The sequence below is a fragment of the Staurois parvus genome, unplaced genomic scaffold (genome assembly GCF_062004578.1).
Source record: "Staurois parvus isolate SC_StPar_1 unplaced genomic scaffold, SC_StPar_1.0 ptg000066l, whole genome shotgun sequence".
NCBI lineage: Eukaryota > Metazoa > Chordata > Amphibia > Anura > Ranidae > Staurois > Staurois parvus.
In genome coordinates this window covers 6,296,444-6,310,227 of record NW_028317862.1, presented here as the reverse complement: position 1 = coordinate 6,310,227, position 13,784 = coordinate 6,296,444, and positions in this window count along the sequence as shown.

Below are 13,784 nucleotides of genomic sequence, written 5' to 3'. Positions count from 1 at the left end.
CCAACACTCTAAACTGATACCCAAACAGTGTATACAAATAATGAAAAATAGTGCAGTGCTTCTCCCAATAATTAAAATAAATAAACAAATATGTGTACATATACAAATAAACACACAATGCAGTGCCAAAAACAATGTGCCATGGTCACCTAAGTAACCTATGAATGTGATATCCACAACAAATATACAATGACAACGACCCCTACAGATAAGGGATACAGAACATATAAGTGATAAGTGCCAAATGTGACCACACTAAAATCACATATAAACACACTAAATAATCTGGTAGTCCATAATAAAAAATGGGTGCTTAATATGTTCATGCAACGTGCAAATGGTGTTATAAGATCTGTGACAGTGTCAGCACACTTCTTCCACTGTGGCTACAATGCCTCCTCACCTCCTTCCGGTGACCCCAAGGGGCCAAAAAGCCTTCAGGATCACCCTGGATCCTTTACAATCCTGGCTGGTACCAATCCACCTGTAGTTGGTCTCCTACAAGCCTCCAGGTCTCTCAGGTAGGATATTCTGCAGAATAGTATCTCACCAGCACAGTGAGCAACAAAAGAGATCCTCCATAGTGCAGTATTTAGTAAGCCAAAAACGCCTCTATTTAATATAAGTTAATGCCACTCACATATTGTGCAGTCCCCCTTCCTCTCCGATGTATGGGTGTACTGCATGTGTATGGAACTTCCTGGGTGTGCCAAGATGGTGTCCGACACCGGAAGTGTGTCACCGCGCACCGGAAGCTGCGTATTGGCGTACCTACGCATTATGTCACTAAAAACTCGTGACTTCCTCGGGGTGCACGGTGACACACTTCCGGTGTTGGATGCCATCTTGGCACACCCAATTGGCTTTGACAATAAAACCTGGAAGATGCTTGATTTCTATGCAGCGCTGCACCAGATTTGCACACTCCAATTGTAGTAAATCTCCCCCAGTGTATTGAAGCTAGAGAGTCAGCATGTCAGCCAAACAACTAGCATTTTCAGAGGGAGAGGTCAGTGATAGTGGTCTCCATGTTTCTTTTGTTTACAAGCATTTATTTTATTAAGCAATAGACTGCAAAAACAGCATAAAGTATAGTATACAACATAAAAAAAGGCACATATGTAATAATCATTCCAATAAAGTACAACCATGTAAGACATAAAAATTAAGTACATGAGCAAGGTAGGCATGAATGTAGGCAGAGCAATAAGGCTACCAACAGAGGAACACTATCAATTAAATCATGAATATCCATCAGTCAGACAGTAAATGTTGATGAGTTTTCCAAACATCCCATTTTCTCTCGAATAAGTGCATCCTATCCAGTAACATATATTGAATACGTTCCATGAGCATCACCACATGGACTCTTCATAGAACTGAGGCCAATGGCACTGTAGGTGATTTCCAATGAAGCAGGGGCATATCTGCCGCGAGGCAAACAAGGCATCTGCCTTGGGAGGCGCTTTTCAGGGGGGTGGCACCACCCCCAGGCAGAAGGGACCAGTGCTGTCACTGCAAAGGGCTGTACTTGGCCAGGGGGGGCGTGCTCAGGTGGGTTCGTGTGTGTGCACAGCAGCGAGGAGACAGAGAACCTGTCAGCTATGGAGCTGGCTGGAGAGGGGGCTGGGCGGTACATAGAGGACCATGCATTTCTCTCTATGCTCTATGTGCCGCCAGTCACCTCCCCTATCCATCTCCTGCATACAGTCAGCTCCTGTATGCTCCCCCATGGCCGCCCCCCCCTCCAGCACTGCAGGGGATCTGTCAGCATATGCAGTCCCCAGTGCTGACAGTCCCCCCCCCCACACAGACGGGAGAGGAGAGAGAAAGCTGTCCCTGCTCCTCCCGCCCTCTCCTCCTGTGTCTGCCCCGCCCACACTTCCAGCCAACCTTGTGTATTCTTTCCCCCTTACCCCCCTCTCTCTCTTCCCCTCTCTCTCCCTCTCTCTCTCCCCCCTCTCTTCTCTCTCCCCCCTCTCTCCCTCCCTCCTCTCTCCCCTCCTCTCCTCTCTCTCTCCTCTCCTCTCCCCCCTCTCCCCCCTCTCCTCTCTCCCTCTCCCCCTCTCCCCCTCCCTCTCTCTCTCCCACTCTCCCTCCCTCTCTTCCCCCCTCTCTCTCCTTCTCTCTCCCTCTTCCCCCTCTCCCTCTTTCTCCCCCCTCCCTCTCTCTCTTCCCCTGCTCTCTCCCTCCCTCTCTTTTTCTCTCTCTCTTCTCCCTCCCTCCTCTCTCTCCCTCTCCTCCCTCCCTCCTCTCCCTCCCTCCTCTCTTCCCCCCTCCCTCTCTCTTCCCCCCCTCTCTCTCCTTCTCTCTCTCCCTCTTATCCCCCCTCTCCCCCTCTCTTCCCCCTCTATCTCCCCCTCTCTCTCTTTCCCTGCTCTCTCCCTCTCTTCTTTCTCTCTCTCCCTCTCTCTTTCTCTCTCTCCTTCCCTTCCCCTCTCTCCTCCCCCCTCTCTCTCCCTCTCTCTTCTCCTCTCTCTTTTATCTCCTCTCTCTCTCTTCCCTCTCTTCCCCCCTCTCCTCCCCCCTCTCTCTTCTCTCTCCCCCCCCTCTTTATCTCCCTCCTCTCTTCTCTCTCCCCTCTCTCTCCCCCCTCTCTCTCCCCTCTCCCTCCCCCCTCTCTCTGCCCCCCCTCTCCTCTCCCCTCTCTCTTTCCTCTCTCCCTCTCCCTCCTCTCTCTCTCCCTCCCTCCTCTCTCTCTCTGATTAGTGTCAGTGGGAGGAATAGTGCCCCATCATTGGTGTCAGTGGGAGGAAGTGCCCCATCATTAGTGCCAGTGTGGGAGGAATAGTGCCCCATCATTGGTGTCAGTGTGGAAGGAATAGTGCCCCATCATTGGTGTCAGTGTGGGAGGAATAGTGCCCCATCATTGGTGTCAGTGTGGGAGGAATAGTGCCCCATCACTGGTGTCAGTGTGGAAGTAATAGTACCCCATCATTGGTGTCAGTGTGGGAGGAATAGTGCCCCATCACTGGTGTCAGTGTGGAAGTAATAGTACCCCATCATTGGTGTCAGTGGGAGGAATAGTGCCCCATTGTTGGTGTCAGTGGGAGGAATAGTGCCCCATTATTGATGTCATTGGGAGGAATAGCGCCCATCGTTGTCAGTGGGCGGAGCTCTAATAGGAAGAGGTGGAGCCTAACTAGGAAGGGGTGGGGTTTACAGATGAAGGGGTGGATCTTAATCAGGAAGGGGTGGGGCAAATTTAGATATGGGGGGTGCCCGATTTTAGTCTTGCCTAGGGCAGCACAAAACCAAAATACACCACTGCAATGAAGGGCAATGGCCCATAGGGTTGAGACACAGATGGTGTGAATTAGCCTCATAGCCTCAGTCTGAATTCCCGAGATAGGGGCTCCCAGTAAGCAAATCTGCACAGACAGATGTACCGTGGCGTCTGCCACAGCAGAGGCCACTTCAGAAATTTTACGCCATACCCATAAAAGGCCAGGACAGGCCCAAAATATATGCACAAGGGTACCAGCAAGGCCACAACCCCGGAAGCAGAGGTGGGATGTCCCCGGGAACATGATATGTAGTCTAGAGGGGGTATAATACCATCGGGCTAAGACTTTAAGGGCTGTCTCACAGACAGAAAGAGATCTAGAGCTCTTATGTATGTTATCCACCATGAGGTCCCAATCCTCTTCAGAGAAGGTGATACCACAATCAGCCTCCCATTTCTGTCTATACAAGGGGGGTGAGGGAAAGATAGTTGCCAGAAAAAGGTGATACAAATCTGAAATAAGACCCCTACCCCTAGGAGAGTCACGGCTAATGTGTTCAAAAAACGTGATTGGGGACGAAGGTGTCAATCCAAAATGTGAATTAAAAAAATGTTTTATTTGCTGATAACAATAGTATTTGCGGAGTGGGATATCAAAAAGTGTTCGTAACGTCTCAAAAGTGATATAAGATCCACCTCTTTGAAAATCAGATAAACTGATAAAGGCTCAATCGTACCACCAGCGAAATGCCTGCAGAGACGAAAATGCCACCACGTTTCTCAAATGATTTATTTACTATAAAGTTAAATGAAAACAGACATTTTCAAAAGTTATTTGGGGTTAGACCCATTCAGGAGAATGATGGCAGTTGAGTGCTTTGAGGTACCAGAAAGTGGGCACTAAAACATTGCTATAGTGATCATATTAGGTAACAGGGAATAGTTAAAACATTTACATTTTCTAAAAAATAAAAATGGATTGGAGAGCATGAGCTTTCTTGGATTTTATGCTGATAAAAATGTTCTCCTGGTCTTGCAAAGACTGAACATCCTCCCCTTTCAAAAACTCTCAAAAAATAGAATTCTGTACTGAAGATACTTGGCTGCCTCTGCAAATAGCAAATGCAGGTGAAAAACTGCACTATACATTACAGCAAAAACCCATGAAGTAAGAGTTTATTTGAGCCTAGCTATTGGAAGATTATTAGGATTATGTGTTGACATGAGCTATTCAGGGGGCTTTTCTAGAGATGATGGCACTTGTGAGAAAGGGGAACTGCAGCATGACTACATTTACCATCCTTCTTGATATATTCATAAAAGTGCTGACATAGAGTGAGGGGAGAGAAAAGACCAACTTTAGTGTCTGACTCATCACATTGTTGCTATTGGGGATCCTTTTGGAGGTGCCATGCAGAATTTGGTCAATATTTCAGAAAGTTTTACGATGATAAATAGGTGATAATCTTGATGCTGCATCTTGGGGTTTAACAACACTCTCCGTCTAGCTCACATGTAAGCAGTGACCTTCAAGCTGATAATGATGAAGAATTCCAGATGGACCAAAACCAAGATTGTGGCACAAGATTCAGAGAGACTGAATGGCATATCGATTTGCATGTTTACCTGTTTCAGAGTTACAAGCCTATCACTGATATTATAAGAACTCTTCTATAAAAGTAAAAATATGTTAGTTTTATAGGCGTTTGAAAAGGAAATTAAAGTATAACTAAAGCCCAAATGTTTCTTTCTTACTTTTTTTTAGTTTTGGGTAGGGTGGAGCAGGGGTGGACTGACCATTTGGAAACTCGGGCACTGCCCGAGGGCCCGGGGTCAGTAGAGGGCCCCATGAGATGCCCCTGGTACCTTTTTCGTAGACTTTTTTGAGTTTGGGCAAGGACACAGGGGCCCCATGGTCCCCTATTGCCCAGGGGCCTCATGAGTTGTCAGTCCGCCTCTGGGGTGGAGAGGGATTAGAACACCTGTCAGTTTTTTATTGCTGTCTGTGCCCTTGTTAGGGAGATTCATCTTCTGTATTTGTCCTGTTTACCATTATAATTGAAAGTGAAAGTAAAGGTAAAACAAAATCACACATTTTGGGTCGTCCCTAGAAAAGTAATAGAGGTAAAAACTTCCAATGGGGACACAAGTTTTGGTGACCTGGGGGCCTCAAACAATTCCTTTAGTTTGCAGGGATTTCCTCTCACTTCTTGTGTTGGTTATGGGACAGGAAGTGAAGGGAAATCTCTGCAAAGGGACACAGATGGTGAAAAAAAAAATCTGACAGGTTATAACTCTCCATTATTCTATCCAAAATGAATAAAAAAAAGTTTTGCCTCTAGTTAAACTTTGAACAAAGATATTATCAATCTCTTTGTACCTAGCTTGCAGAAATGATCTACTCTATGGCCCTAAAGGCTAAGTTCACTTTTTTTTAAAAATAAAATCCAGCTCCCCTATCCACCAATATACCATTAATGTACCTCCGTTGCAAAAACATACAAGCTCTCTTTGATCTGGAGAGCAAGGCCTTACCTTAGCCCTTGGTAAATTTCTTAGAAAGCTTTTTCAATTCCTGGAATGTAGACAGAGAAGCCAGTAGGACCCCGGATCCAAATTACCAGCTGATCTCATTAGCACACACATCCTGCACTGACCTTTATTAGTACACACCCTTCACCCATCAAATATTTTTCACAGCATCTATTCCCACATGCATTTGCCTGGATACCCCAGCACCTCTACAGACAGGCCCAGACCAAGTGATTGGATAGATGCTGTGTCCTCCTATTATATGGTTTTGGTAAATCTAAAGGAGATCGTGCAGAGATTGTACAATCAGATTGTATAGTGTACCACCTTTAAACACCTAAAATTACCTAGTTGTGCTTTCAGTGTACTTAATTGTTAACGGCACACCGAACACAGAACCAGGCACACATTTTGCCACATGAAAAAACAAGTGACAAATGCAGCAAAATGCTCCTTAAAAAATGTGCAACACACATCACGCCAAAATGTCCCATAAGCTATTTTGGCATGTGTAGCGCAGCCCATTGGAATCAACAGGCTGTCGTATGTGTATCACTGGAAAACGCTCCCTTTACTCTTGGTGTGAATGGGGCCTGTAAGTGAAATTGGTGTATTTACACAGAATAATGAGATTCCTTTCACATCTGTGTGTTTTCGAATGCATGGCATGGCATGGAATGCATGCTTTGCCATTCGTTTCAGAAACATGCTGCAAATGTGCATTGTGTTTGTGTTTTTGGTATTACACTTTAAAGGCATCCCAAGTACGCAAGCACACCAAAAACTGCGGTAACGCAGTATACTCTGCTCCTAAAAAAATCCTGGAGCTTTTCTGTATGTATGGCAGCCCATTCAAGTTTATGGGCTGCCCTATGCGTGAGGAGTGAAAACGCTCCAAAACTCCCAAAACAAATGGATGCAAGAATGTGAGTCTTCACTATGTAGTGATGTGAATGGGGCCTAACAAATGGGTGTCTCAGTCCACTCCCTCCTATGTACTTGTATAAAGATTGCCATACACTATGTAATCTGATTGTACAATCTCTGTACAATTTCCTTTAGATTTACCAGAACTATGGAATAGGAGGACACTCTGAATAATCCATTCAATTTGTATCAAATAATACAGGCCCTTGTACTACATAGCTGATAGGTAGAAGGTAGTATCCACTTGCCTACCAGGCACTTATACCCCCTTATTTACCAGGCCAATTTTCAGCTTTCAGCGCTGCTGCAATTTGATTGACAATTGTGCGGTCATGCAACATTGTACCCATATGAAATTTTGATCATTTTTTTCTCACAAATAGAGATTTCTTTTGGTGGTATTTAATCGCCACTGGGCGCTTTACTTTTTGCGCTATAAATAAAAAATTGCCAAAAATTTGAAAAAAAAAAAAGTTTCTTTGTTTCTATTATAAAATTTTTCAAACAGGTAATTTTTCTCCTTCACTGATGTGCGTTGATGAGGCAGCACTGATGGACACTGATAGGTGGCACTGATGGGCACTGATAGGCAGCACTAAAGGGCACTGATAGGCAGTACTAATGAGGTGGCACTGATAGGCGGCACTGATAGACAGCACTATTGAGGTGTCACGGATAGGCGGCACTAATATGCAGCACTGATAGGCGGCACTGATAGGTGACACTGATGATGGGTACTGATAGACGGCACTGACTGGCATCACTGCTGGGCACTGACTGGCGGCACTGACTGGCACAACCGCTGGGCACTGACTGGTGTCACTGACTGGCAGCACTGCTGGGCTGCACTGGTGGGTGGCACTGGTGGGCAGCACTGGTGGGTGGGCACAGGTGGGTGGCACTGGTGGGCACAGGTGGGTGGGCACAGGTGGGTGGCACTGCTGGGCACAGGTAGGTGGCACTTCTGGGCACAGGTGTGTGACATTGCAGAGTGGCACAGGTGGGTGCACTGCTGGGCACAGGTGGGTGCACTGCTGGGCACAGGTGGGTGATCTGCTGGACACAGGTGGGCGGAGCTAGTGGGCGCACTGCTGGGCACAGGTGGGCGGAACTTGCGGGTGGCACTGCTGGGCACCGATCATCAGGGCACTGATCATCAGTGCCCTGATGATCGGTGCCGATCCCCGCTCTGACAACTGCCGGTTCTCGGCAGTACTTTCCTCACGATCTGACAGCGTGAGGAAAGTGCAGCTGAGAACCGGCACTTGCATTTCCCTCTGATCAGCGTGTCATTGGACACCGCTGATCAGGTGGTAAAAGGCCGCTGTGATTGGCCTTTTACCACATCACGTGATCAGCTGTGTCCGTAGGACACAGCGATCATGGAGATCGCCGGGTGCGTGCCCCCTGGGGCGCGCAGGAGAGCGCGTTCTGGCGGGACGTCATATGACGTCCACTCAGAACTGGCCGGCCGCAGTGAAGCCGTCATTCGGCTATCTGCGGTCGGCAACAAGGTATTGTAATGAGGGAGGTGTGGTCCTGTGATGAAACAAGAAAGTGAAGGCTTCTGGGAAGTGGCCTACAGGAAGTGAATGCTGAGAAACCATCGACAGGAAATGATAGAATCTGAAAATCCGTTCAAAATCTCACATAAACTGATAAAATATGAAATGTCCTGTGGATGAAGTAAGTGAGAGAAAAGCACATTAGGATGGCTGGGCCAGAAATGGCAGTGGAAAACACTTCTATTTTTTATGAAAAGTGAAATTCTGCCCAAAAAGGTGAATTTATCCTTTAAAACACATAAATGTAAAGACTGTTGGGTAAGCAAACTGGAATAGTGGCTTGTGCTTCCCCAATTAATCATCTAATGCACTTTTTTCCATCTTCTGTTATCCTGCAGTCATTCAATTGGCCCTATTATTTTAAAGCTGAAATCTAGGGAATAGTCAAGACTACCCCTGCAGCGAGGCTCTAGGGCACAGGTGTCAAACTGGCAACCCTCCAGTTGTTGCCAAACTACAAGTCCCATGATGCTTTGCAAGGCATGATGGGAATGTAGTTTTGCAACAGCTGGAGGGCCACCAGTTTGACACCCCTGCTTTAGGGTAAGCTTAAAAAGCAATTTTCCTTACCTTATTCCTAACTCTCACAAGTGGTCTCCCAACAACACTTCTTTTTTAGTGCTCGGTCAATCACAGACACGCTGATGTCCTCAAGTCCAATAATCCAAACAAGCACAGTGTGGTCAGGCTTTTGACAGTATGCCCATGGAACTGGGTAGTGATTCCCTAACAGATTCCATCTAGGTTATCTCTGTGACCCCTCTGTATTTCCTTAAATTGTGCCCGGTGGCAGGCTGGCGGGGGGGTTGGAGGTTTATCACCTATCCATTCATCTATCCATTTTTGTGGCCTCTGCTTACTAGCACTGTTAGATCTCCTACTCCTCCTATACTATGAAGTCTAACCTTTTGGTAAGCAGCTTTGGTATTATTATTATTATACAGTGTTTATGTACCGTCAAAGGGTTTGCTCAGCGCTGTACATTATGGTGGGGGGACAGTACATGAGACAATACAGTAACAATACAATACACGAGGGGTTCAAGGGCCCTGCTCTTTCGAGCTTACAATCTAGGAGGGAGGGGGTAGAGGTACAGGAGGAAGTGGCTGTGGGGGATGAAGTGGTAGGAGGAGTGGAGGAGAACGGCTGTTAGGTGAGGGTGGGGTAGGCTTCCCTGAAGAGATGGGTTTTTAGTGTGCACCTGAAGGTGAGGAGGGTAGGTGACAGTCTGATGGATTGGGGTAGGGAGTTCCAGAGGATGGGGGAAGTCCTGGAGAAGTCCTGCAGTCGGGCTTGGGAGGTGGAGACCAGGGAGCTAGAGAGTAGGAGGTCTTGTGAGGAGCGAAGGGCACGGGTAGGGTAGTATTTGGGTATCAGGTCAGTGAGGTAGTTTGGGGCAGCGTTATGAATGGCTTTGTATGTAAGAGTTAGTAATTTGAATGTAATGCGTTGGGCAATCGGGTGCCAGTGAAGGGATTGGCAGAGGGGGGTGGCAGAAGTGGAGCGGTTGGTGAGGTGGATGAGTCTAGCCGCTGAGTTCAGGATAATCTGGAGCGGGGATAGCATGTGGTATCACAAGGTTTGGTGCACAGCGGAGGTTTTGAAGAGGAATTGATATATGTATATGATCTTGGACTGCTTTTTCCTTTCACCTGGGTGAACTTTTCTGTCATGTAGAGACTTTATTGATGCACTTTATCTTTATTGTTTTTTTTTTTTCATGAAGTTTCTGGATTTTAATATTTATTTATTTTTCCATGTAATTTATATTTTTCACTATTATTTGTTTAAATGCTTTTTGAATGTATGCATTTGAATTTTTTTCAACATCCTCTGAGAGTTCCCGAATTTTTTGCACACTACAAAGCCCATTGTATCTAGTCCATCTTGGGGGCAAGCAAAGGAGTGGGGCTTCCTTCCTACAAACAGTGGGACTATGGAGAATGAACGTAGCCAACCTCTAAAAGGAAGCTGGATCACAGCAACAAAGAAAAAAGGAATTTGGAGATTTCAAGGAGGCTGAGGGCAATAGAAGCCAACTTCTTAAGTTAAGAATACATACGCAAATTATTTATTTCTTTTGACCCTTTCACTGCCAGTCCCTGTGCTCCACTATTAAACTGAGGTGGCCAGGCTGTTTTAGCAATGTTTCCTTTTTGTTTTCTCTAATTCACTTTGATTTGCACATTTTATGAATTGATACATTTCTTTGATTGGCAGCAGAGCACATCTATACTGCTTCATCAAGTGCAATGCAGAACCAGCATTTTTGCATTTTAAATGAGAATGCCAAGGGTCCGCTCGCTATATGCAGAGTTGGAAAGCAGAGGAAAGTTCTGACTGCTGGGGAAGCAAGAGATAGGGTAGGTAAAATTGCTTTTTTAATAAAACCCTAGAAAAAGAACAAGCTTTTAACCCTTGCAGTGTGGGAAGAGGGATAGAACCACTGCAACAGCAATTTTAAGATTTTGACAAAGTTCAGTTTTTTTTTTTAAAACTGTAGAGATTGGTAGGACCATTTTTTTCTTACATTTATGCCAAATATCCACTTTAAGCTTTGTTTTGGCTGACTAGATGCTCAACTTCCCCCTCCTCCATAAACAACCCTTTGACATTGCCTTTCATGTCCTCTAGCTGTTGTGGCTCCTGCATATACCCTAGTACAGTGATGGCGAACCCGTGGCACGCGTGCCACAGCCGGCACGCCGAGCCTTATCTGTGGGCACGCCAGGAGAATACCGTATTTTTCGCTCCATAAGACGCACTTTTTTTCCCCCAAAAAAGGGGGGAAAATGTCAGTGCGTCTTATGGAGCGAATATAGAGCGGCCGGTCCGGTATTTCCACCGCCGCCGTGTCAGGATACCGGGCCGGCCGCTCAGCTCTGCAGCGGGACCTTACCTGTCCCTCTATCCAGCGGCGCGCTGTCTTCCCGGCTTCTGTAGTGTGCATGACAGCCGGGTCCCAAGTGCGCATGCGCAAGAAACAGTGCTCTTTGTGAATGGTAAGGCGGTACCTGGGACACATGACAGATCCCAGAAGCCGCCGGACCAATCACAAAGCGCAGCGCTTCTCGCGCATGCGCACTGGGCATCCGGCTGTCCGACGAGCGCCCACACTACAGAAGCCGGGAAGACAGCGCGCGGCTGGATAAAGGAACAGGTAAGATAAAAAAAAAACTCTGCGGAAGTAAGAGCGGGTACCTGTCAAATTCAGGTACCAGCTCCCCCTCCCTCCCCAAAGGTCAGCAGTCATCTGTACTGTCCGCAGTCTCTGGTCATCCCTGTGCTTTCCGCAGTCTCTGGTCATCTCCTGTACTGTCCGCAGTCTCTGGTCATCTCCTGTACTGTGTCTGCAGTCTCTGGTCATCTCCTGTACTGTGTCTGCAGTCTCTGGTCATCTCCTGTACTGTGTCCGCAGTCTCTGGTCATCCCTGTACCGTGTCCGCAGTCTCTGGTCATCTCCTGTACTATGTCCGCAGTCTCTGGTCATCTCCTGTACTGTGTCCGCAGTCTCTGGTCATCCCTGTACTGTGTCCGCAGTCTCTGGTCATCCCTGTACTATGTCTGCAGTCTCTGGTCACCCCTGTACTATGTCCGCAGTCTCTGATCATCCCTGTACTGTGTCTGCAGTCTCTGGTCATCCCTGTACTGTGTCTGCAGTCTCTGGTCATCCCTGTACTGTGTCCGCAGTCTCTGGTCATCCCTGTACTGTGTCCACAGTCTCTGGTCATCCCTTTACTGTTAATTAGTTTGCACTACTGTACGAGTTGTTTTTTCTAAACCAAAAGCTCGATATTCAGGTTTCATTGCAGTGTTGGCACTTTGAAAGAAATAAGTTGGTTTTGGGTTGCAGTTTGGGCACTCGGGCTCAAAAAGGTTCGCCATCACTGCCCTAGTATCTCAAGAAATTCACCTTTATTTATTTCAGGTACTTATATAGCGCTTTACATACATATATTGTACATTCACATCAGTCCCTAACCCTCAAGGAGCGTACAATCTAAAGTCCCTAACTCACATTCATACATACACATACTAGGGACAATTTAGACAGGAGCCAATTAACCTACCAGCATGTCTTTGGAGTGTGGGAGGAAACTGGAGTACCCGGAGAAAACCCATGCAGTCACAGGGAGAACATGCAAACGCCAGGCAGGTGGTGCCGGGGTTGGGATTTGAACCAGCGACCCTAGTACTGCCAGGAAGTGCTAACCATTTAGCCACTGTGCTGCCCCACCTTTGGCTTATATTTTGTCAGCTTTCTAAATGCTCAGTCCTTAAATATAGCCAAATCAAGAGGAAAATTGGGAAAAAAATTTTCTTGAATCTTTCTACAAAAAACCCATGTTTAACCTTGTAGAAGATTGTAGTGGGAGCATGTACGAGTTACTGAAGACTTTAAAACTCTGCACCACATCTTAAAAAACCTACAAATCTTGCAGACTTATTTAACGTGTCTATTTATCATTATTATAAATGATAATGCAAAATGAATGGATGCTACTGTCCATAAATAATAATTCCCCTTTAAGGATTTACTATAACAATGGGTGTCCTTGATTTGAACTTTAAAATATTAATTGCCATGACAAAATTAAAGCAAATATATATGAGCCCAGAGATTACAAATTTTCTTCTGTAGTCCTCTGTAGGTTTCATAGTGTACACTTTAAAATGTCAGTGTTCTCCTAGTATTTTTAATGCTGAACACAGAATTTTTTTTCCCAAGCCTTTTAAAGGCTCATGAGTTTTGCTGTGTGATGTACACAGTGTCTAATTTAATTAATGGATTGGTTATCCGCTTTGTCCTTTGGGTAATGCATACTATGAGCAAGCCAACCCTGGTCATGTTTCTCATATAGTCAATCAGTACCAATTTCTTCTGTAAAATGTGGAGTGCTCACCCTGAGCAGATGGCAGAGATAATGTTTAATAAAGAGAGAGGATTAGCCAGAACAGGAATATGATTCAAGAAGGGTATCATTTTATTGAAAGCCAGGCACTCTAACACATTATTTATTCAGACAGTGTCAACATTACAAAACACGTAACTGTCACCTTCCCTGAACTTTGACCTTTCTTTATGGACACATATAATACCTGTAAGTATGCATTATTGAAAAGACCTTTTGACTTACCTACATACCCTGGCACTGGGTGAAAACAGTTCATATATTAATAATCAAATAGATTTCCAAGCTATACAAATATGTATGTATACTAGTAAAATATACTCTCGGCTTGTGCTATTGTATATTAATACTGCATATAAATGCAACCTCACAACTACTATGTCTCATGTGGCAAAATGTGTTTTCTTTTGTGGCTTATATATGTTACCTGTTAAAGAGTTTCCTATGTATTCATAATATCTGTTAGGTGTTAAAGAGTTCCCTATGTGTTCATACCTGTAAATCATATTATTTGATGTATCCAAAATATGGCAGCTATGACTGGAACTGCTATGGAAGATTTTATTTGGTAAATACATGAAAGTGCTTGATCTTAAAAACTGTGCCCTCATTACAGTGATA